General features: G+C 40.6%; 1 protein-coding gene across 1 annotated transcript in view; it reads left to right on the top strand.

Annotated features, from left to right (window-relative positions):
* Kiaa1217 (KIAA1217 ortholog) overlaps nucleotides 1-25,920 on the top strand; it is an 805,390-nt gene that overhangs the window by 301,053 nt on the left and 478,417 nt on the right. Inside the window, exon 3 of the mRNA XM_076939581.1 lies at nucleotides 10,830-10,977. The gene's annotated coding sequence lies outside the window, so the exon portion shown is untranslated. The remainder of the gene's footprint in view (nucleotides 1-10,829; nucleotides 10,978-25,920) is intronic.

Genomic DNA, 25,920 nt, shown 5'->3' on the forward strand with positions numbered 1-25,920 from the left:
TGAGTTGACTTTATGTAATTAGTAGTGACTATCAGCAATCATTCCATATTTGTTAAAATTTTTCTTTTTTAAAAAATTATTTAAAGGCTTATATATTTAGTAATGACCAATAACAAGATGCCCTTACAATCAGAGGTGTAACCCAATACCCAACCTAGATATACCAACTATCATTGACTGCTACAGACAAGCAAACATCAGCCTCCATGTTCACCTCTCTCTCTCTCCTCTCCTCTCCTCCCTCTTGTCTCGTCTCTCCCCCAGCTCCTCCTCTTCCTTCTCCCCTTCCTCCCTTACTCCTCCTCTTCCTCTCTTACTCCTCCCACCTTAGCTCCTCCTACATATCACCCTTCCTGTTAAAATTTAAAAAAAAAAAATAAAACCTTTATCTCAAAATTCAATTAGAGCGTAACTATACCAATTTGTATCAGTAAGATACAAGATAATACCCAGTCCATCATTTTGTAGACTAACCAGAACCTCTGTCATCTCTCCTAACTGAAATACTTAGTTCTGAGCCTGGCTTTTTTCTTGGCTTTAGAATGAATGTCAGCTGAAAACCATCCTCTCAAATGTTTTCTCTCAAAGTAAATAGCCGGGATTGGCTATGAGACTATAAGTCTTCAACCCCATCAGAAATCCAGAATGACTGAATTAACTGAAATTATGGGAAGCACAAAGCATAGCTTCTAAAACTTAGCCAATTTATAGAGACCGCTGAACACTTGGACAGTCCGTATACTACAAAACGTTGGAGCATCCTATCTTCAGTCTTCTGGCCCAGGATTATCTGACAAACCTAGTGATGCAGAATTATTAAGGGCTGATTACTCTATCTTGGCAGATACAATCAGCTGACTATTCTGCAAGTGTGTCCTTTTCTGGACAGTAATTTGTCTGTAGATAAAAAGAGGCAGTTTTTGCCTAGTGGCTGTGTCACCACAACTGGAGTAACTCCAAAGATGCTCAATTTCTTCTTAGAATCCCAGACAGAGAAGCTGTCAGGAGCAGACAGGTCTCTAATCAAAATGAACATTGATACAGAAATGTTTGTAATGTCAATTCTGTGGACTTCTGACATTGTGAAAACCAACTATCTATATAAGACAATCTGGGTTGTTAGCCATTAACTCCTCTCAGCTATTTCTAATTAAAATCTAGAAAACACCCTAACAATAAACTCAGAGCCATGCAATTGCTATAGGCCCTTAACTCACAGGCTAACCATCTCAAATCAGTTTTTAAAAAGTTAAAGAAGGACTGGGTCTAAGCCTTGTATGTGTTATATAGGCACAATGCCTATGAGAGTAACAATATTAATCTCACTTTTATATCAATAAGAAACTCATACCAATGAAAACCTTAAATTTGAAATCAAAGTAAATTTTGTAGCATTTAAGAAATTTAACTTTAGCTTAATAACAATTATACAGATTTCTACCAATAGGTTATGGTTATGCAATAAATCCTAGCTATTCCTCCCTGTTCCACCAAAACCACTACTTTTCCCTAAAAAGACAGCCCAATATTAACCACCTCAGTCCCCAAGCCCAGGGAATAGGGGTGCGGACTCTTCATTAACTTCTTCAGGCTCATTACGGGCACTGAGATATTAGAAGAGGGGCAGGGGGTGGGGGGTAAGGGTAAATTGGTAAGCCTCTGATGTCTGTGTCTTCACTGCATCCAGCTGGAATTCCAGGACATCAGAGGTTCGAGCAGGTCTGCTCAGCTTGCCTGATGCGTATATTCACAAAGGCTGTGTATTCTTTGACTGCTACAGAACGTCAGCCTCCATGTTCGCCTCTCTCTCTCCTCTCCTCCCTCTCACCTCGTCTCTCCCCCAGCTCCTCCTCTTCCTTCTCCTGTTAAGAATTTTCTTAAGTAATTCATGCATTTTCTTGAATTGTTGATAACTGTGAATGAATGAATAACAAAGGAAAATGAGTTAACCCATTCAAGAGGTCTCGGTGACCTTTTCACCTTTTGTATGTGGACAAACCAAGAGCTGGAAGGAGAGCTTTGCATGCACTGAAAATGTTTTTATTATGTGAGCAAAGACAGAAGCATAATTCTAAGGAAGAGAGGTTAATGAGATTTTTTAAGTAACTAGAAGCAGAATGTAAGTTCCATAGTTAGTGTCTTGCTATGGTTCTTTGTTTAAATAGTGCAAGTGTTTCCGAGCAGATAGGGAAGCAATGATAAAGTTACAGTCCACTAGTATATTTAGATACATTTCTTTTTTAAAGATTCCAAACTGAACTTCTTTCCTTGGGATAGTTTTAGCTTTCTATTTCTGAGACTAACACCTTCACTAAAATAACCATTCATTCTTCCTACCCACAAATGCTGAGCAATTGAGAACACTACACCGTACCACATCTTCTGAGGAAAATGCAAAAAAAAAAAAAAAAAGGGAATGGGGGAGGCCTTTATGGTGATTGACATGTGTAGTCTGCTGCTTGGTTTCTATGGGAAGACTCGGAGAACAGGATGAAGGCTGTGTGTTTGCTCCAGGTAATGTTTCTAATTCCAAGAAACAGATGATGGTTTGGCCTAGGAGACTGTGGCCTCACAGACTGACCATAACAGGGTAGGCTTCGGTTACCAACAGAACTAGATTGGCTGTGGAAGTGAAGGAACAGGTACAGTGTGGGCAGAGCACTTTCCTCTGCTGCCCCTCCCTACAAGATACTCTCAAATTATTGTCACAGCTCAGCCACGCTGTCTTGGCCCCAGTCCTTCAGTACTTGGAGTAGAGCCTAGACACAGCCCACCAAAGAGGATGAGCAGACATATGGGGTGGGGCAGAGGCAGCAGAGTTGCTCCCTTTTAGCGTCCTTCAACTGTGAGATGCTGGAGCAGGTCTCTACAATGGAGAGAATTTCCCACTAATGGGACGTAATTTTGAATGGTGGATCCACCCCCATATTCATTATAGAGGTGAAAATATTAGAATATTATGGTAATGAAAATTCATGGGCTCTCTGTTGACTTATTAAGATTCCTGCAGAGCTCACGGCATTGCTGTAAGCACGCCTAATATCTTCTAATACTCTCTAGTGTTTTACACTTTTAAAACTCAGTTCAGGAAAAGTACATGTCTTAGTCGTTTTTCCTGTTGCAATGATTAAACTATCCAACAAAAGCAATTTAAGGGAGAGGGGATTTGTTTATTTTGCTCACAATTCAGAATACACTGCATCGCACCAGGTAAGTCGAGGCAGTAGATTAAAGCAGCTGGTCCCATGATGTGCAGGGTCAGAAGAAAAGAGCAGTAAACGCAAGCATCTTGCTGCACAATTTTCTTTCTCCATTTCTACAGTTCAGAATCCTAGTCAAGGAAAGGTGCTGTTCACTGTGGGTGGGTCTCCCCAACCTTAATTAACATAATCAACATAATCCCCCACATGAGTAATCAGAGGCCTGTTTCCTGGGTGATTTTGGATTCTGTCAGGCTGACAGCACTAACCATCACAGTGTACTGTTAAACATGTAAAGTCAAGTGCCGAGGAATGCAGCCGGTGACTGTTCTAGTTGGCCTTCTATTGCTGTGATGAGAAACTCTAACTAAAAGCAACTTGAAGAGAAGGATTTATTTGACTTATCCTTCCTGGTTGCAACCAATCTTTGAAGAAAGCCAAAGGCTTCTAGAACCCAGCGATGAATGCTGGCTTGTTGGCTTGCTATCTGGTTCATGCTCGTCCCAGAACCACCTAGGGATGGTGCTGCTCACAGTGGGCTAGACCTGCTCCCATCAATTTTCAATGAAGACAATCTCTCACAGAGGCGGTCACAGGCCAATCTCATCTGGACAATTCCTCAACTGAGGTTCCTTCTTCCCAAGTGACTCTAGGTTGTATCAAGTTGCCAACATCAGCTAATCAATATGGTATCAACTCTGTGCAATGTAGTATCTTGGGGGCTCAGCTAACTCTCAAACACCAGAAAACTATATATTATGTTAGTGATTTTGCTGTCAAGGTCAAAATATTTGAATTAAAACTTTACCTTATTTATAATTTAAGTAATATAAGGTCAGTTGATAGAATGCAATAATTATCAGTCATCTTTATTTAACAAATGGAGTTACTTACGATACCTTTGAACTGCACGTGTCTTCTCCAGCCCCTTCCTTTATTTGTTTAGCATGCTTAGCATAATAATGTCTGTGAGAGAAAAGCCGTTCAATCGATTTTTGTTGAACGGATGATTTAACTATATGACAAGTTTTGCTTTTTGTATTTAAAAAAAAAAAATGACTACAACACATTTTCTCACCGGAAGAGCTCCTACTCTAGTGGAGATGGTAAGTGGAAAGCAAGTGCTTTGTGAGGCATGTGCTATAAGTGACCTAAACTGGACATCTAGACTTATTACCATGTGATGAGTCGTTTACCACGTGGGTCACAAGTATGTATTCAGTGAGCAAGACAAGAAAATGACAGAGATGCATTGTTAAGGCCCTCATTATCAGTTCCACTTTACAGATGAGAAACTGAGTCTGCTAGTGGCTTGCTCAGACCTGCCATGGATAAAGTGGTAACCTAAGTACCAGGATCCTGAGGAACAGGGTGGAGGCTGGATTTGTGGTGGAGGAAAGCTCCTGGATGGAAGAGACACTAGTGGAGCCATGCTGGGATGATGCTCTAAGTTTATCCCGTTGCTATGGTAAAACACTCTGACCAACAGCGATTTAGGGGAGGAGAGGGCTTGGTTCAGCCTACACTTCCTGGTAAAAGTCCATCACTGAGGGACAGCGGAGCAAAAGCAATGAAGGATAGCTGCTTCCTTGCCTGCTTTCTGGCTTGCTCACAGGCTCGTTCCCTGCTAGCTTTCTTACATAGCCTAGAGAGCTCTATCTAGGGATGTTGCTGCCTACAATGGGCTGGGATCTCCCACATCAATCATCATACAGGCGAGGCCATAGGCCAATCAGATCTGGGAAATCTCCCAACTGAGACTCCCTTCGATGACTCTGTGCTGTGTCAAGTTGACAGCTAAAGTTAGATGAGACAGATGATGTCTAAATTCAGACCTGGTTGTCTCAGACAGACATTCTTAGTCACTACATTCCACTGTTCTGAGGAACTGGCTGTGGGTCTAGCAGGAAAAAACCTGCTGCTCTGAGGCCCTCAAAGCTGTGTAGAGATTTCTCTTATTTTAGACTGACATTTAAGATGAAGAGTTTGTTAAGCAAGCCAATATGTATCTGAAGGGGGCTTTCATGGTTCTTTCAAAGATGTGAACATTAATTTCTGCATGATGGGAGACACAGAGTTGAGGGGATTTGAGATTGATGCTCTCACCTCTATGGTCCCCAATGCTCCTCCCAATAGCTTTCAGTCAATCTCATATTCCCTCACAGCCTCCTCCCCCACTCATTCTTAAGCTCTCTTATCCCTGGAGCTCAGCATCTACTACCTCTAGGTCGTATGCTTTTCTAGACAGCGCCACCTCTGGCCACTCAGGCACACTACTGAACCAATAAGGCTGTTCCAGCCCCCCCTTGTGGACCAATCTGATGCTCTAGAGATGAGGGACTTACTGCTAGCTCCATCAAACCAGCCTTCCTCAAACCAGCAATGACTAGCAAAAGCCTAAAGTGATTTATTTAGTAGCAACTATGTTTTGTTTTGTTTTGTTTTGTTTTGTTTTGTTTTGTTTTGTTTTGTTTTGTTGTTTTTCGAGACAGGGTTTCTCTGTGTAGCCCTGGCTGTCCTGGAACTCACTCTGTAGACCAGGCTGGCCTCGAACTCAGAAATCCACCTGCCTCTGCCTCCCAAGTGCTGGGATTAAAGGTATGCACCACCACCGCCTGGCCGCAACTATGTTTTTAAATCTTCTTTTTTATGCTCTTTCAATAACTTGGGTGGGTGGTGGTATTTGGTTGGTTGGCTTGCTTTTCTGAAGTAGTGTCTCATGAGCACAAGGCTGGCCTCAAACTCACTATGTAGCTGAGGATGATCTTGAACTCCTGATCTTCCAAACTGGAATAATAGCCAGGCATAAACCTTAATAGTATTTCCTTTACTCTGAATATTATTCACTATTTCGTATTTGGGAAAACTCGTGTGTTTTGTTATTTTATTTCTATCTAGTTTGAGGAACAGCGTTATATTCCTCAGGAAAGATTATGTTATAAAAATAGATGAGCTTAGATGTCCATCAATGGGCACATGGGATACAGAGAGTGTTGCCTATATTCATGGTATTTTTATTCAATTGTACAGATGGATGTATTATGTCATTTTCAATACAATGAATGAAACTAGAGACCACTGGATAAGAAAGTAGAGATGAGAGCACTTGAGAAAAGAAGGGGAACAGCAGAAGGAAAGGGGGGAAAGAGGGTAGTGGGAGGTCAAAGGATATGATATGCTTGAATGAATATATTATGAAACCCATTAAATGTATAATCAATGCGCAATAATATCATTTTTAAAGGTGAATTTTACAATTGCTTTTCCCATAAAGATTGTGCTGTCATGGGACTACATTCTACTGGCCTGGCTTGTTGCTCTGAGTCACATGGGACTACGTTCTACTGGCTGGTTTGTTGCTCTGAGTCACATGGGACAACGTTCTAATGGCTCGCTTGTTGCTCTGAATCAGAGGCTATTTTAGCAGTTTGGCTAATACAGTAATTTATAATTTAAAAAGTCATTCATTTATACTTGGTGGTTGCATAGTCCTTTTATTTCAAGGCTGTCTGGCTTGTTAACAATAATTTAGAGTTCTGCTGACTTGTGAATATGTATCAACATTCTCTTTCTCAATCTCATAAACTGAGTGACAATATTCAAATTATTTCAGGCCCTTTAATTTTATTAAAAGAAAAGAGCGGTTATTGTGGTGGTGGTGGTAGTGGTGGTTTGTTTGGTTTGGTTTGGTTTTTTTGCTTGTTTAAACCAAGTGCTTTAAATGAGTTCTTTCTTTAAACAACTGAATACTGATGGCACATGGTCTTAGTCACTCATTCGAACACAACTTTTGTGGGCTTTCACTTGGTCATTTTTAGTAGCATAATCAAAGTTACCCCTGTTTGTGTAAAATTGAATAGAACTATATTGGGAGATTATTGTGCTTATTAATTCTGTGCACCAGTGACTCTGAATTCTCCAGAATTAACTTGCAGAATTGTATTATAAAGATAATTAAGCAATGGGTTATAATTATTAATTATTTCCCAATAAGTCCCAGTAATGAACAAATAATTAAGACGTGCACTTTCCTGTGGTGTTTCACAGTGCCTGCTGTATACACACACAGAGCCTGCTGGGGACACACACAGTGCCTGCTATATACACACATAGTGCCTGCTGTGTTCACACATAGTGCCTGCTGGGGACACACAGTGCTTGCTGGGGACACACACAGTGCCTGCTATATATACACACAGTGCCTGCTGTATGAACTCACAGTGCCTGCTGGGGACACACACAGTGCCTGCTGTATACACACCAATGCCTGCTGGAGACACATATAGTGCCTGCTGTATGCACTCACAGTACCTGCTGGGGAAACACATAGTGCCTACTGTATACACACACAGTGCCTGCTGTATACACACACAGTGCCTGTTGTATACACACACAGTGCCTACTGTATACACATACAGTGCCTGCTGGAAACACACACAGCTCATCTGCTGTCTTACCTCTAATGTTTTATGTTGCTCTTTTTTCTCTCATACAGTGGTTTAAGCAAGTGGGGTAAAGAGGAATGTAACATCAAGGGGGAGAAAAAGACACTTGTAACCTATCTTTGGAACAGAAGGGAATTGGGCGGGTCCAGTGAGGAAGCAGGTGGAGCTGTGAGCTATGGAATCAGTGCAGGCTAGGACCTTGTGTAGTGGCATCATGGGAGGTTGGGGTGGCCATGGCCGATGATAAAACTTAAGGAAAAAGAAAGGTAGGAATAGCTCAGGATTATTTGTCTCAAGCAACAAACCTGCACACAATCTCTAACTATTACCAACACTAACACATAGGAGCTGTTGAAATACTACTCCAGGAGGTTGTAGATTTGGGGTTGAGACCAGGCTTTGCCTCTTACAATGTGACTTTGAATGTGTTTCATCTCCATGAGTTCAGCAGGCTCAGCTGTAAAGTGACCTAGCATTGCTTAGCTAGTAGGGTTACAGCAAGGATGTGAGCAGGAAGCAATGCCTCACAGATCATAGTTACTGTCTTATTGTTGGTATTTTCTCTTCAAGTCTCTCTTTCTCTCTCTCTCTCTCTGTCTCTCTCTCTTTCTCTCTCTCTTTCTGTCTCTCTGTGTGTGTATCTCTCTCTGTATCTCTTTCTGTTCTCTCTCTCTCTGTCTCTGTCTCTCTCTCTCTCTCTCTCTCTCTCTGTGTGTGTGTGTGTGTGTGTGTGTGTGTGTGTTTGTGTGTGTGTGTGTGCGTGTGTGTGTGTGTTTCTGAGTGTTCACTTATGTATAATGCTCATGAGTTTGAGTGTGGTGCTTGTGGGCCGCAGTGCACATCTGGAGGTCAAGAGGCAACTTTAGATGCTCATCCTTGCCCTCTTCCTTGTTTGAGTTAGAGTCACTTATGTTCGCTGCTGCATATGACAGAATGAACTGCCCCATAAGCTTCCAGATTCTCCTGTCTCTGTTTCCCAACTCAATACAGGCGCATTGGGATTACAGACATGCCGTACTTTACGTACTGGGATCTGAACTCAGGTCCTCATGATTACACAGAAAGTGCCCTGTACATTGAGCCATTTCCTTAGCCCTTGATATATAATTTTTAATTACCTGTCCCCAGTTAGTTAAGAATCACCAGATTTGACCCTCAGGAATTTTACTGCTAAGATACTCAAGCAATAGATTGGTATTGTTCCAATACAAGTTTGAAGCAAATAGCTATGTTGTAAATATTTTATTAACCATACTTATTGACATCATTACAGAAACATGTAAATGGAAAGATGCCAGAATCTGAAACCTGATCAACTTGGGTTCATATCCTGGGTCTACGATGCACAAAGAACATAGTTAGTTGCCTGTAGAGAGTTTACTGCTGTTTGGATCTGGAGTATTCTCCAAAGGCCTATGTGTTAGAGGTTGGTCCCCAGCAGCACTATTGGGAGGTATTGGGAAGTTAAATTTTGGGGGAGGAGAGATTTTCTTGAAGGTAATTTTGAGACTTCTGTCCCCCCTCATCTCTCTATTATTTCCTGGATGCATAAAGTTAACAAGCTTCCTCTGCCATGCTCTCCCACTATGCCCCATAATGCCATCACAAGCCCAAAGCATAAAGCCATAAACTGAAACCATAAGCCAATATAAACCTTGCCTTTTCATAAGTTGATCATCTCAGGCATTTTCTCACACTAATGGAAAACTGGCTTATTTACGCAAAAGAGAGACTCAGATTAGGAAAGAATAAACAAAAACAAAAACAAAAAAGGAGTAGATCTGATCAAAATACATTGTCTACACGTAGGAAATTTTCAGAAAATGAATTAAAATACCTTAAAAAGTAAAATTAGATATTAAGAAACAAAGAAGCAGAAAAGAGTATGCATACAATCTCCAAATGAAGTGGTTGTAGAAACAGCAGTAAGAGCTTGAATGCAGACTGACAAAGCTGAGAGGCTTATTCTTCACCCTGTGCTTTATTTTATTAGTAATGAAGCTAAGCCTCTGGGCTAAGTGTCTCAGAGTCACACACCTCAGGCTTCCTGACACCTGGACCATTCATCTGTCCTACATTACACATAGTATAGAGAGGACCATTTTGACTCCAAAGCCATACTTTTAAAAAATAATGAAATATAAATTTAATGTTTAAATTAATAATTAATTGAAAACTAACCTGAGTTCCACAATAGCTAGCCCATGTCTTGGAAGCTTGAGTCAAAACCCAATGGTGTTTTTCAATATAGTCTAAATTATGGTTAATGGGATCTTTCATATGCTCATTCGCCATTTCTTTCCACTTGGAAGGTATTTTTTCTGGATCCTAAGAGGGATTTATAGCAACAAATATTCATGGGGAAAGCACCAGTTTTCTCAACAGCTGGCCTATTCTGTGCACACCAGGTTCACTGCCATCAGCTAAATCACCCCAGCCTCTAGTCACACGGATGGTCACTGATGATGATGGGGAAGAATGGAATGTCAGCTTCAGTATTCTGGGGTTTCCCAATGACCCTAGATCCTCCCTACACAGATGTGCCTGTCATCCTCAGCCATAATTTTACAATGTTTGAGGCTAGAAAATTTTGTTTATACAGAATTCTTTGTGCTGGTCCAACCTCTGAGTTGGTCCACAACCTTATGTCATTTCACACTTAGCCTGGGATCAACTTAGTCATAGAATACATTCTTTCTGTGTGGTGGGCTCTCTGGGCCATAGAATGTAGTCTCTCTGTGGGTCATAGAATACAGTCTTTCTGTGTGCTGGGCTCTCTGGGACATAGAATACAGTCTCTGTGCTGGGCTCTCTGAGGACAGTGCATGGCAGTAAGTCACAGGGGACTCAGCTTCTCTCTGTCACTCTGATTCCCAATCATCCTTTTCTCATGTCCTTTGCCCTCAACGATAGAAGCCTGCTGATATTTTCATGGTTGGTCTAGTTTAATATGTTTGTCTTGCCTTGTGCTGTCCAGTTCATGTTTTGGTTAAAAAAAAACGTAAGACAGAAACCTACCAGTTAAGAGCAAGGAGTTTGAATATGCCTGCCTATGATTCCAATATGTCCTGTTCCACATACCAGCACTTTACTCTTTGCTCTTCCTTTTCCAGTCAGCCTGAGACTGTAATTATTCACTAGCTGTTACTGGGTGAAGACTTACACTGTTGTTTGTATTTTACAGATGGAAATACTGGGATCCTAATTTTGTGGCTAACTATACTGTACTCCAGAGACAAAGGTGGGACTGCAGCCCAGAACCCCTGAAAGTCACCCTCAAAGGATTATACTATTTATCTGTCAATCCATCCTCCACCCTATTGTCTTCTTAGGTAAGTCCTGACTTCTTACTGAATCATGAGATGAGTGAATGAATTATTAGGCAAGCAATATTTGTAGAATGTGACTTCTGTAATTCTTCCCTGAGCCAGGGAACCAAATGTCTGAGTCAAACCATGAAGCTTTCCCACGTATTCCTGAGATATAGCTGAATATTGCTTTATCTGTTATTTATTGATCTTGTAGATGGTGGCCTGAGCAGATGTGCTATTTTCCAGGATGGGTATTATGTTAGTTGACATTGATATAGCTATCTTTGTGTTCAGACTCTGGCTAGAAGCCATCATAACCACTACAGAATAAGAAAACACTCAAAGACTGTGCTTTCTTTGTCCAAATCAGTCTTCATGGATGCATCAGAAATGGCCTACTGAAGTTCCAACTGTAGCCAGATTAATTCAGCCTGAATTTTCACCACAAATCCACCAGATCAATATCATCAAACCCAGAAAAAGGCTACATAGAGAACAGATCTTACCATGGTACCATTCTTATTTAACTTGGTTCTTGGTTTATCTTAATAACTTTCTGCATAGTGGTGCCCCAAATCCCTGAGCAAACAACTTAAAGGAGGAGGGGTTTATTTGGGCTCACAGTTTCATGGGGTTTATTCCCTGGTCACGTAGCTTTGTCTTGTGCAGAGCAACATAGCAGAAGGATGTGTGACAGAAGACGCTTGTTCACTTCTCAAAGGCAAGCAGGGGAAAATAGGAAAGAGCCATGGACAGGACTCCTCAACAACTTGGCCCCATTAGCCTATTACCTCTAGACAGGCTTTACCCTCAAAGTTTCCCACACCTCCCAAAACAGTACTACTAGCTCAGAGTCAAGAGTCCAACAATATAGCCTGTATACGAATTTCATACTGAGACCCAGACTGAGAATCAGACACATCACAGAGCCAGCACATTGGAGAAAAGGCAGGTCCTGGATATGAAGCTATTAAGCTTCCCTTCAGCAACTCCAGAAGCAATAACTTACAGCTTCCAGGTCAGTATCAGCTCTGACACACGAAGTTCCCTGGGTGACCAGGCTTACAAAACAGTGTCTGAGTTGAGAGAACCAGAGTCTGCTTCGAGTCATCTGAGAAGCTTCAAAGCTGTCAGACTTGATCAGAAAAAAGGCCACACGTGAATAAGGGGCTCTATTTACTGAAGCCCGGAGTGGCTGGTTCTGCTCACTCCACCAGGAACTGCCAGACCTCAGAAATGGAGTCGAGAGGCTTCTTCACCCTGATGATTTACTCTGATTTCTCTTTGTACACATATGGACTCTATTTTCTACTGTCTTTATAAATATTGTTGTGACTGTCTCTGCCAAGCTACCTTTCTCACCCCAGGGAGAAGCCAAAGAGCAGACATTCCCACCCCACCTCCCTCCCTTCCTATTAGATACAACTGCAAAGGGCAGGAGCAATTTGGCTAGTCAAAGTGATGTGTGTATTTGAGTCTTTAAAGAGCCAGGCTAAGCTCAGAGTCAGGGGGCTTCCATAAATAACCTGTGTCCCTCTGTGTGTGGCTGAGGCTGGAATGCCTTTCTCTTTAGAGTTGTCCAAGTATCAAAGATCAAAGAGTCAACCATCTCTGGATGTGCTGCTCATTACAAAGCCCCCGTTCTCTGTGGGAGGATTCTGGCGAAGGCAGCAGTAATTCTCTCTGGTGACTACTTGCTGATGGCTGGGGTTGGAGGGCTCTCAAAGAACTTAACAACTGCTTTAAAGGACTTTTAAAAAAAATACAAATGAGCATTTCCTTTCAAAGGCAACTGAAAACTGGCATCTTTTTGGGTGTGGAATGTGGTAGGAGGGAGAAAAAAAAAGTAAAGAAATTGACCCATTACCACATGGAATGTGGTTTGAGTCTGACTGGAGGTGAAAGAGTGGCCTGTATAATTTACACACCGTTGGGAAGGCATTAGAAGCAGCCTTTGATAAGCAGAGCAGAACATATCCAGAGATTTTTTTTTAAACCCCAACTAGATAATATATTTGAAAAACACACTTTGAACTAGTTTGCTAGGGTTTGGAGGCAAAAGGTGTGTTTTGATTTTCAGGATTATAGATAATCACACTGCACAAAGTAAGAGCTGTTCTTTATCCATCCATGTGTGCCATGTGCCACACAGTTATGTGACATCTTTAATCCTCACAGCTGTGCCCCAGGGGAACTTTTTGTTACCTTTGTCCTACACATTGGAGACCGGGCTCTGCATGGTTGAATTGCTTGCCTCAAGGTCACAGAGTTACTAAGTAGTAGACTCAGCATTTGAACAGAGCTCTGGAACAGAACAGATCTGACTACCCCTTAGCCTGTGTCTAGTACTTCTGGCTTCTGCTGCAGTGTCCGGCATTATGGAAGCTGATGGAGCTCTTGCCTTCTAAGCTTGGGAGTGTCACAGAAATATAACTGTGGTTCAGTCTAGACTACATGGTCCCAAGTCCAGGATGCCGTGTTCCTTATGCACTGTATCACATGAGGATGCTGAGGCTTATAGAACTGCTTCATATCACAGACATGTTTTCCATTGGAAAGTGTCCTAAACTGTATGATTAGAAAAAAAAAAAAAAAAAAAAAAAAAAAAAAAAAAAAAAAAAAACCTATGTTAAGGGGGCTAGAGAGATGGCTCAGTGGTTAAAAGCATTGGCTACTATTCCACAGGACCCAAGTTTGATTCCCAGCACCCATTTGGAAGCTCATAACCATCTGTAACTCTAGTTCTAAGGAATCTGATACCCTCTTCTGGCTTCTGAGGACACATGCATGTATGCAGGCAAAACATCCATATAAATAAAATAAAATTTAAATTAACAAAAGCATGTTTAAGTAAACACTTGATGAGTCCATTATCTCTGAAAGGGCCTCTTGTCAGACACTGTTGAATTTGCATGCAACATATAAAATTTCTTTCACGGAAAGAAACTTCCAAACATTGAACATAGATGCCTGTGTGGGTGGTCTGTTCCTGTGGCTATTTTGAGTAGTCAGAGCTAATCATTCATATCCTCTACAACACAGTACATAAGTAGATCCTTCCTCTGGTGTTCTCTGTATGGTGTCAGAAACCAATGTCTTATGAGTGATGCCTAGCAGTGGTAGCCAAAAAGAAAAAAGTAAAGAAAGATTCCTGAAATACATTATTTCAATGACAACCATGTTTTAGTTCCCCAACCCTTATAGTATCTTCATTTTAATAAAAATGTGGATGGTATGAGCCTTTCAAAGACAGCAACCACTGCAGTGAAAAGAACCCAATAATTAGAGTCATTGTCAATGGCTTTGTGTTTAGGTTTACCTGAAGCCTTCGTCCTTAGATCCAATGCTTAAGATGATCGGAACAACCACAGCTATCTAAAAAATGGTACCTTCTTTTGGCACTTAACATATTTCAGGTTGCTTTTTTTTTTTTTTTTTTTTTTTAAGTTTGTAAAGGTCAGAAATAGAAGCAGAGAACCAGTAGGTTCTCTCTAAAAAAAAAAACAAAAAACAAAAAACAAAAACAAAACAAAACAAAACAAAAAAAAAACAAAAAACAAAAAACAAACAAACAAACAAACAAAAAAAACCCTGATTTAATAGCAATGAAGAGCATCATCAAAATCCTGTGGCTCTTCCGCCTCCAAATTTTCTCGAAAGGTTTCACACATGCAGTGGAAGAAAGAGTGAGTCAGCCTTCCCTTTTCCAGACTTGAAGCTTTGCAGAAATCGTCTGCCAGGTGTCGCACGGTGCCGCATATGTTCTCAGCTCCGTGACAGGAAGGAAATGCATTTGCTGAAAAGCAAGGGAAGCTGTAAGAACCAGTCGCACTTTCCTTCTTTCCTTCTCTGAGCCTGGAGGGTTTTTCTGGCCCTGGACAGGTCACTGTGTTCACAAAGCAATTGACTTTCTGGATCCCCACGCTCACCCCCCCTCAGGGGTGGCAACCCCAAGTGGTGTTGGAGAGGAAGCATGCCAAGTGCCGACTGACCAGCAGGTAGGATTCAGACACAGAATAATGAAACATTGAACAACTAGTTCTTTTTTAATAATATTTTTATTGGATATTTTATTCACATTTCAGATGTTATCCCCTTTCCCCATTCCCCCCCCCAGAAACCCCCTATCTCATTCCCTCTTCTCCTGCTTCTATGAGGATGTGCCCCCACCCACTCACCCACTCCCACCTCCCCACCCAAGAACTCCCCCACACTGGGTAATCTAGCCTTCACAGGACCAAGGATCTTCTCTCCCACCTATGCCCAACAAGGCCATCCTCCCCTACATATATAGCTGGAGTCATAGGTCCCTCCCTATGTACTCCCAGGCTGGTGGTTTAGACTCTGGGAGCTCTGGTTGGTTAGTATTGTTGCTCTCTCCATGGGGCTGTAAACCCTTTCAGCTCCTTCAGTTTCTGACTAAATCCTCCATTGGGAACCCCATGATCAATTCAATGGTTAGCTGTGAGCATCCACCTCTGAATATGTCAGGCTCTGGCAGACCTCTAAGGAGACAACTATATCAGGCTCCTGTCAGCATGCACTTCCTGATATCCACATCAGCATCTACCTTTGGTAACTGAACATAGGATGGATACCCAGGTGTAATAGTCTCCAAAAAACCCCTCCTTAAGTTTTTGTCCCACACTTTGTCTCTGTATTTGTTCCCATGAGTATTTTGTTACTCCTAAGTAGGACAGAGGCATCCACAGTTTTGTCTTCCTTCTTCATGAGCTTCATATGGTCTGTGAGTTGTATCTTGGGTACTGCAAGCTTTTGGACTAATATCCAATTATCAGTGAGTGCATACCATGTGTGTTCTTTTGTGATTGGGTTACCTCGCTCAGGATGGTAGTTTCTAGTTCCATCCATTTGCCTAAGAATTTCACAAATTCATTATTTTTAATAGCTGAGTAATACTCCATTGTGTAAATGTACCACATTTTCTGTATCCATTCCTCTGTTGAAGGACATCTGGGTTCTTTCCAGTTTCTGGCTATTTTAAATAAGGCTGCTATGAACATAGTGGAGCATATGTCCTTGTTATATGTTGGAGCATCATCTGGGTATATGCCCAAAAGTGGTATAGCTGGGTCCTCAGGTAATGCTGTGTCCAATTTTCTGAGAAACCACCAGACTGATTTCCAGAGTGGTTGTACTAGCTTGCAATCCACATCCTCACCATCATCTGCTATCACCTGAGTTTTTGATCTTAGCCATTCTGACTGGTGTGAGGTGGAATCTCAGGGTTGTTTTGACTCACATTTCCCTGATGATGTTGAAACTTTCTTTAGGTGCTTCTCGGCCATTCGAGTTTCCTCTGTTGAGAATTCTTTGTTGAGCTCTGTACCCCATTTTTTAATAGGGTTATTTGGTTGTTTGGAGTCTAATTTCTTGCGTTCTTTGTATATATTGGATATTAGCCCTAGTTCTTAAAGGTGAAGACCAGAGGCCCATGGGTCTGTTCACCCCTCGAGGGCCTGTAATTTCCAGTGCAGTTAGAAACTTGTCTGCAGCTGCGTGGTAGACATGGCCTCTAGTAGGCTAAGCCATTTGGCAAAGGTATGGAGTCTGGTAGAGAAGAATAACAGAGCCGGAAATTATAGTGTTGCCCTTATATGCCTGACTTCATACAATATGTGAGACCTCTGGAATGTTACGAGGGTGTTTTCATCTGGAAATCTGTCTTCGACAAAGTATCGAAAGAATCTGCTGGTATCCTGAAGAGGGACTGCTGGGAAGTATGGTCTCCATGTTAACATTGTGGAAATGAGATTCAAATAAGGTACTGGTCTCTCTTGAAGCAAAAGAAACGAGTTACACTGTGGGTAAAATGCAAGTCACTCGGTTGTTACGCTAAGAAGTGTTCAGGTTGGTCCGTGACGCTTTGGGCTTCTTCACCCCTTGACAATATAGTTCTGCTGTTGAGGATACAGTGTGCTTGCTATTTACCTGTTGCATTGGATTGTCAGTCTGGATGGTTTTGTTTCTTAAATGTTGTAAGTAAAACTAATGTGATGGACTAGCTGTGGCAGACTCAGCTACAAAACAAAAGCTTTTCTAACCCACTCTTTCCTACCCACCCACCCAATAACATCTGTTTCCTGCGGTATCATTCCACACTCAGGGGGCCTTGATGATAGCATTTAATTTGTCCAAAGAGTTAAAAAAGAAAGAAAGGAATATTTACTATTTAACAGAACCAAGAGTCAACCTGAGAACCACTTCCAAAGCTGATTTCCACTTCATGATCTCACACAAACCTGTCTGTATGTTTGCAGACAGGTATACTTGCTCACACTCCTTGTCAAATGAATTGTGTTGACTCTCTGAGAATATTTTAGGATCCTCCATCATGAAGGACTTGGAAGCATAAACTATAAAGTCTAATTTAAAAAAAAAAAACGAAACATCTGCATGGTGGTGGCACATGCATTGAATCCTAGGACTACATAGAAAGGTCTACATAGAAAGTTCCAGGACAGCCATGGTCTCAAAATATAAAACAAAACAAACAAATAAAAAGAGTTACTATATACAGCACAAAATGAAAAGCGAGCTCAATAAACCTTGGATTTTGGCTCCATGTCAAGTCTTACAATTTGAAATCTCAGGTTGTTCATCCAGAAGGAACATCCACCTCTCTCATCCTGTTCCTGGAACTATGGGACAGAATAAAAGGAAGGCATGGGGGGGCGGGGATCTCTCAGTCTCAGAAAACCACACTGTTTGATGATAAGATTGTGATCTCTTCCTCTGGCTTTACCTGGTAAAATTCTCCCTTGTGCTTTTGAATGAGGGATTTCCCTACACAATACCGGTTACCTGAGTTTAGTTGCAATTCTGGAGACCAGTAATTAAAGCAAAGCCAGGCCTTCCAGGGGAAAGCTGAGCTATAATGCCTATTATGATAAACTGTAATTTAGAAGCATCCTGTAGAGACAAGAAAAGTCAAGGTTTTAAATACAGCTTTAACAAAAGTCCAGTTTCATTCAAATTAAGCTGGAACGTACTTTAAAAAAAAGCTTTTTTGATCAGCAATCACATCCTATCCCATAATATTTTTATTATTTAAATAGTATTGATCTTTATTACTTTTGGATTCTCCATTTACAAATTCATATTCTCAATGAACTATATTTGCAGTCTCAAGGTCTGTAGTAATGGTGCTTATGAGGACATTCAAAAACTAGCACAGGCCAGAAATAATTTGAATTACACAAAGCACACCATAAACACGTGTTCCTTTCGTGGTCAGGGTAGTCCCACGATTTTTGCTCTCCTCTTCCCCCTACCCCCGTACTTTCTATATGTTTGATGTTTTCATAGTGTAAAAATATGGAGCCCAAATTCAGTGTTGTAGTACTCTTCCGCAGACCTAGCTATACCTGTGTAAAAGGGGGCAATCTATGTCCTGTGGAGAAAGCAGATGGCTTAGTTGAGCTTTGTTGAGGCATAAATTTCAATGCTTATAGCTATAAGGTCAATGTTAATGAATCAATTATACATAATAAGTAGGAGGTCTTTAAAGAAAATCAGACACAAAGTGACGCATTGATTAATAGTCAAAAAAATCACCCAAAGCTGTAAGGAGCTATACTTCTGAGGACAACCATTCAAGATTCACCAATTTAGTCTCCCTCTTCCCAATACAAAGCATAACAACAGTGGCTAATGAAAATGCACTGTGTTTATCTAACAGCTTGGTAGTGTCTGCTGATCTCAAAGATTGCTATATGTAGTTTTTGCCCATCCTCTAATAAGCAACTCAGGAACAACCTGCTATGCTCAACACCAGGTTTCAAATAATGAGGTGTTAGGTGGGCTGGATCTGAATTACATTGGGTCTTTACAATTACCCTGATGAATTACATCAAAGGCAGAGAAAAAAATGCTCTAGAGAATAGAAAGAGAAAGGATTCTTGGCCATAAGCTTTGAGTAAGCTGCTGTAAGGAATGGAAGATGGGGCTATGGGAAAAAGCTGGGAAGAGGAAGCTGGATGTAGAGGGAAATGAGCGTTCATATTAACAACATCAGGAGCTAGGACAACGGGTGTGGTGCATCCTAATATATGCAAATGCTGTGTGTTGTACTTTCTTGAGAGTTAGCAGAGGTGATACCAACATAGTAGGTTCAGTGGCATCCTTTATATGTAAATTGAATGTTCATTTGCTTTTCTTGCCATGCAGGGTCAAGTCTCTTTGCTTCGTGGATACTCTGGATAGATACACACATACACACACCGAGAGGGAGAAAGAGAGAGAGAGAGAGAGAGAGAGAGAGAGAGACAGACAGACAGACAGACAGACAGACAGACAGAGAGAATAATTAATTTAGTATTTAGTAATACTGCTATATTAGTATTTATTACACTATGGACAGAGAGATTATTTTTACTGCCCAGTGTAGAGAAGCTGTGTTTTCTCATATTCATGCATAAGGTAATTTGTCTTATAGGCAGAAAATAGAATTTGAGGCTTGTAATAAACAAATCATTCCTTAAACAGTTGTAGAAAAAAGGCTACAGCTTCAGAAATAATCACTTGTTTCTATGCAGTTGCTTGTTGGAAACAATAACCTGAAAAAGAAGCTCCTCTGTCATTAGCCTGCGATGTGAAGAAATTAGAACTATACACAGAGAACCCAAGCAGTGGAGAGAATTTCCCATAATGCCATGTGGACATGATAAATTGTACCACTTTGTCACTTAATGATATATTAGATCAATACAGAATCTGACTCATGAGCTTCATTTAGAAACTTCAAATCTGGTGGGAAAGTGTTTTCAGAATCTCAGGAAAGATTCTGAAAACTTTACAAAAAAATAAGTGTTTGTGAAATATGGCCAAGTTATCTCTTCACACATGAAAAATGTTCTATATCTTCTTCCTAGAAGTGAAATTCGTTTTGTAAAGTCGAGATTTCTAAAAGCAATGTTAAAAGCACATTGAACCACTGCTGAAAAGTAACGACTATGCCATCTCAATTTTTAATTAAACAAATATTTTCTTTATATGTTGGTGGTGCACGGTTGAGTGTGCCTGTGGAGTCCAAAAGAGAGAGCTGCATCACCAGGGGCTCAAGTTCCAGGTGCCTGTGATGTGGGTGCTACCAACTGAACCCTCAGCAAGGCCTCCTGAGCACTGATTTATTTCTCCAGCCCCACAAAGCAAAGCACATAGAGAACATAAAACACAAGTTCATTTACTTCATAAGTCTTGGCTATTGTAATAATATTTGTTATACAGAATAGTGATCCTGAAGTAGCATATACTAGCGATTATCAAAGTTGTCCTGAACCAACTACCTTCGTTTATTTTTTTTTTTTTACTTAGAAAATTCTTTTTTTCCTTTTTGTTTGTTTATTTTTTTTCTTTGTGAATGGGTGTGGGTTTTATGTTTGTTCGGTTTGGTTTTTGTTTTATTTGTTTGGTTTGTTTGTTTGTTTGTTTTGTTTTGTTTTTTCAAGTATGTTTGAACATCACCCGTATACAGTACCAGTGGAAGCCAGAAAGGGGCATCAGCTTTTCTGGAATTTTAAACATTGTGAGCCACCATATGGGTACTGAGGGCCAAATGTAGGTCCTCTGGGAGAGCAGCCAGTGCTCTTAACCACTGAGCCATCTCTCCAGCCCCAACTTAGGAACTGTTAAAGCCAGAAATTTGGGAAATGAAATATGATATAAAGGGAAATGTTTTACGGTAAGAGTAAAATTTTTTAGATCCTCCAAACTAGAGAGCAAATGTGCTTTGACCTCTGTGTCATTAGTTACTAGTTGAAGCTAACTGCTATAATAATCAACCTGAAGGAATGAGTAACTTACAAAAACAAAGATGAATTTATTACTGATATAAAAGTTGAATCATGGTGGGATGGTTCTTTGGGGGGGCTATTTAAATAATTTTTTCTACTATGAAACTTATGCAGTTTTCATGGGAAAAAGACCTTGCATGGAAGTTACGGACATTTGTAGTTTAGAAATAGCGACATAATGTCTACTCCCATTCTTCAGACCAGGACCTAGCATTTATGTTGCTTTATCATAGTAAGGTATGCTAGAGAATGTCTTCTGCCTGTTTGCATGGAAAAACAAAAACAAAGCAAAATACACACACATACACACAAAAACAGTATGCCTTCTTAATTCTCCATCATAAAGGTTTAAACTTATCAGGATGCTCTTATCAATTCTTTACTATTATTAATTAACTTTGTTATTGACAATTTCACCACATGCACATGACGAACACTGACCATTTTTGTCTACCGTTCTTTTCCATGTCCCTTTTACCTTTTATATACTTTGTTCTCAAATTACATCTATTCATTTTGTTCTGTGAACCACTGAACTTAACTAGGGCCATCTGTGTGGTCATGGGTTTGTGACTTTCATTCCTGGGATTAATCTCATTGCCCCACTATGAGCCACAGCTTGGTGATCAGTGTTTTCCCACAAGAGTGGGACCGACTGTGTCAAGGTGCTGCCTAACTGTCAGGGAGATGTGGACTGCAAGGTGAAAGCCACAGCAAGAGTCTTGACAAAAGTAAATAAAAGGCATGGTGAATTGAGGCATGGTCCTGTTTACATAAGCACTGGCCAAGCAAGAAGTGCAATAAAGAATGCTTTGAAGGGAGAGACTCACAGAAAGCTGTACATCTGTGTCAAACAAACCCAAGGTAGAAAACTCAAAACTGAGCTACAAATGCAAGAGCTTTGTCATGCACCCAATAAACACACAGGAAATAGATGCTCCAGGGCTTGAGGTATTTGAGTATAACTGTACCCAGCCATTGGTTAACCACTGAATCAAGCAGTCACAGGGGTGGTCACTTAGCAAGACAGATTGAAAGCATAATTGAAGATACAAAAATTGAACACAGATTTTTAGTTACAGCACAGAGAAAAAAACAGTTTCCAAAAGATTAATTCCAACAAATTTTCTTACAAAGAACTAGTTTATAATAGCAACATATTATGGAACATGTCAGTTTTCAACAAAACAGTACAAAAATGTGAAACAAAAATGAAAAAGTGTACCCTGTACCTATGTTGAAGGAAAGAGAATGATCCATTGTTACCACCTGCCTCACAAATAGGGCAGGATCTTTAGAATGTCAAGTTTGCTATCGAAACTATATTCCCCAAAAGACAATGAAAATGTATAATGAATTAAACGAGTATATAAGGAAGATACACCAACCATAAAGATTTCTTAATAGAGAAACAAAAACAACATGGAAAAAAATCAATCATCTATGCAAATAGTTCCAAAGATGAACATGTAGAGTGTAATTGTTAAAACACGCTAGCTCTTTCTTGAGTGCTCTGCCTGAGCTCCCTCAACCTCTCACGGCTAGCTCCACCAAGCTGCCAATGACTGCTCCAGATGTGCCCTTTCTCCTACCCACCTTAGTCACCACAGAAGGAAAACACCAGACAGCCTTAATATTTTAAAACTAGCCAGATAACTCAATGGCTGGGTGAAGAATATCCTGCCCCATCTTCCTTGGTCTCCACCAACGGCAGAGGCTACAGACTATAGTGCCCTGAGACCTACATGTCTGCTGCTTCCTCTGTTTCACTGCCTGCTCTGTCTCCTCCCTCTCATCCCCTTCTTTTCTTCCTGGGACCTGGAAGTTCCACCCTTTTCCCTTCGCCCAGTGAATGGCTTCCACCTCCTTTATTGACACAATCAAGAACCAATTAGGGAATCAATACCTCCCCCTACAGAATGCATACCAAATATTGTTATGAAGTCATAAACAAGCACAAGGTTAATACAGAGAAGTCAATTATTTATTGGTATACTAGCAATAATAATTGAATTCTATCATTAAGAATACAATATCACATTAACACCAAAACACCAATACTTAAGTTTTAAATCTAAATGTATATATGGAGACATTGATAACTTTAGCAAAATATGTGAACAAGCAAAAAGCAATACCATGTTCATGGATTAGAGACTCAGTAATGACAAGATACCAGTTTTTCCCAAGTTTATCTACAGATTCAATGCATTTACAATCAGAATCTCAACATGTCATTAGTGGTGATAGGCAAATTGATTAGGAAGTTTACATAAAACGTAGAAGATCCCAATGACCAACAAGATGTGGAAGGAAAAAAGAAAACCAAAGAAGCCCGGCAATGGTGGCGCAGGCCTTTAATCCCAGCACTTGGGAGGCAGAGGCAGGTGGATTTCTGAGTTCGAGGCCAGCCTGGTATACTGAGTGAGTTCCAGGACAGCCAAGGCTATACAGAGAAACCCTGTCTCAAAAAACCAAAAAAAAAAAAAAAAAAAAAAAAAAAAATCAAAGAAATGACAGAACTCAAATTGGGCAACTTCAACACTTTCTATAAAGCTACGGTAAAGAAGACAGCGTGGATTGGTGGATGCCTGGCTGTTCAGCAGAACAAGACAGATAAAGTAGAACAGGTGGTGTCAACTGATTTTTGCCAAAGAAACACAGGCAACTCAGTGAGAGAAGAGCTTTTTTAACATACAGATACACACACACACACACACACACACACACACACACACACACGCACAATCAATCTTAGAGACCTTATCCTTTCCACAAAAAATTTTCTCAAGTGGATCTTAGAGCTACATGTAAACCCCAAAACAACAAAACTGCTAGAAGACAACACAAAAATAGAATATTTTAATCATTTAATTTTTAATCTTAAGGAATTAAAATCATATAAGATATACTTTTAAACTAAAAGTAAAAAAAAAAAAAATGAAAGAATAAGAAACTACCCATCAGATTTCATTACTGTTAAAGACTTCTCATCTATGAAAGACTCTGTCAAGAGAGTGAAAAGGTGAGTTACATACTAGGAGAAAGAATTGGAAGGCACTTCACTGATGAAGACTCACATCTAAAATGCAGAAAGATTACTTGAGGAATGTTAATCTAAGAGAATCTCTTTAGTTTGGAAAACTCTGGTGTATGATTCTGGAGCCTGGGTCATTGGGGACATAGAGGGATACAAATATCTAGAAAGATGATGAGGGTCATAATATTAGTTTAATTTTTTGTATTTTATTTTGAGACAAGGTCTCACTAAGTGGTCCAGACTGGCCTGCAACATATCCCATGGCAACTCTACATATCCCATGGCAGTTCCAAACCCACAGTCCTCCTGCCGTTGCCTTATTAGTGCTGGGATTGCAGGTGTGCAACACACATTTGGAAAGAGATTAATATTTAGATATTGAAATTCTTCTTTACAGGTGCAGCCTGCTTTCTGAGCCAAACAAACATGGAGATGCTCAGAACAAGCCACCAAATAACCTGCAGAAAAGAAACAAAGTCAGATGATACACACAGTGGAACCAAAAGAAGTATGGACAGTCAGGGAGATGCTTAGAAATGAGACAGAAATGCCCAGCACATGTTTCCCCTTATCTTTCACCCACTTGTTCTACTGGACCAGCCCTGCCTTTCTGAAGGCACTGTTGACCAGGAGGTAGTGCCTCAACCTGTTCCAGCTCTGGAGAAGTTACCCAGCTACCTGTCTTTCTTCCCTGTCCTGATGGGACCTATCTTTGGGGGCGACAATGAGCCATGAGAGAGAAAACTCATACTCACTGCAGCTTCTTCTGTCTGGTTAGCCTCTACACACACACACACACACACACACACACACACACACACACACACACACACACACACACATTTGAACCCCTAACCATATCCCAAGAACTCCCAAAGCCTAAGACCAGAACAATTTGGCTCCAACTTCCTGCCTGGGTCTGCTGTTGTACATGCATATTATTTATTATGTGGAGGACATTTATTCTATCCAACTGTGCTACCATAACCCCACACTCAGCATAAAGCATTACTTATAAAAAAAGATGAAGTACCTCTGGCTAGCCTTGAACTCATGATCCTCCTGCCTCTGCCTTCTTCAGCAAATCCTACTGGCACCCCCACAACTGTAGTCAGGATGTGTTTGTTGTATGAGAAAATAATAAATTAAAAATTTTCAAAAACTGAAAAAAAAGATGAATAAGAGGAGAGAGAAAAGGGGGGGGGAGGCTAGCTTAGAACTCAGCAAAATCAAACAATCAGCCTGATCTATAAATGGGTTAAGGGCTAGAGAGATTGTTCATTGGTTAAGAGCACTTGCTTGTCTTCTAGAGGACCAGAGTTCAATTTCCAGCATCCACATTGGTGGCTCAAAGCTGCCTCTAACTCTAGCTCCAGATTATCTGATGCCCTCTTCTGTCTTCTGTGGATACCTAAACACCTGAATCACACACACACACACACACACACACACACACACACACACACACTACATGTAAATAGAAATAGTTATTTAAAATGGGCTTTTAAAATGGGTTTTTAAAAGATCTAAACTGATACCATTTCAAAGAGGACACATGAATGGCAAAATAAACATACGAAGTTCACATTTCTCATTTAAAAAATTACACATTATGACAAGAGACTATTCTGTGCCTACTAGAGAGCCCATGATTCAGTGCACCGTCAAAAGCCATGCCAGCAGGAAGGGGAAGTGGCAGAAACTCTCATTCACTGTTGGAGTGCACACAAAAACAGCACAACCATTTCTGAAGATGGCTCATCAGTTCTTCACAGAGTTAAACTTTCCATACAAGCCAGCACTCACACTCCACAGTGTCTTCCCAACCAGATTGGTGATGTTTGTCCATGTGCAAACCTGCGCATAAAGGGCTTTTCAAAATTGTCAAAATTGGAAAGACCAAGATATCCTTTTATAGTTTAATAGATAGGGAAACTGCACTATGTCCATTATTATTCAGAGTTAAAAAGAAATAACTGTCAATCGATTAAAAGGCATGATAGAAACCTGAATGTGTATTACAGTGTGAAAGAAGAAAGGTATAAAGGGGTGTGTGTGTATGTGTGTGCATGTGTGTGCACGTGTGCACGCACTGGGTTTGTTTCAGTT

This window comes from Arvicanthis niloticus, chromosome 8 (genome assembly GCF_011762505.2).
Source record: "Arvicanthis niloticus isolate mArvNil1 chromosome 8, mArvNil1.pat.X, whole genome shotgun sequence".
Taxonomy (NCBI): Eukaryota; Metazoa; Chordata; class Mammalia; order Rodentia; family Muridae; genus Arvicanthis; species Arvicanthis niloticus.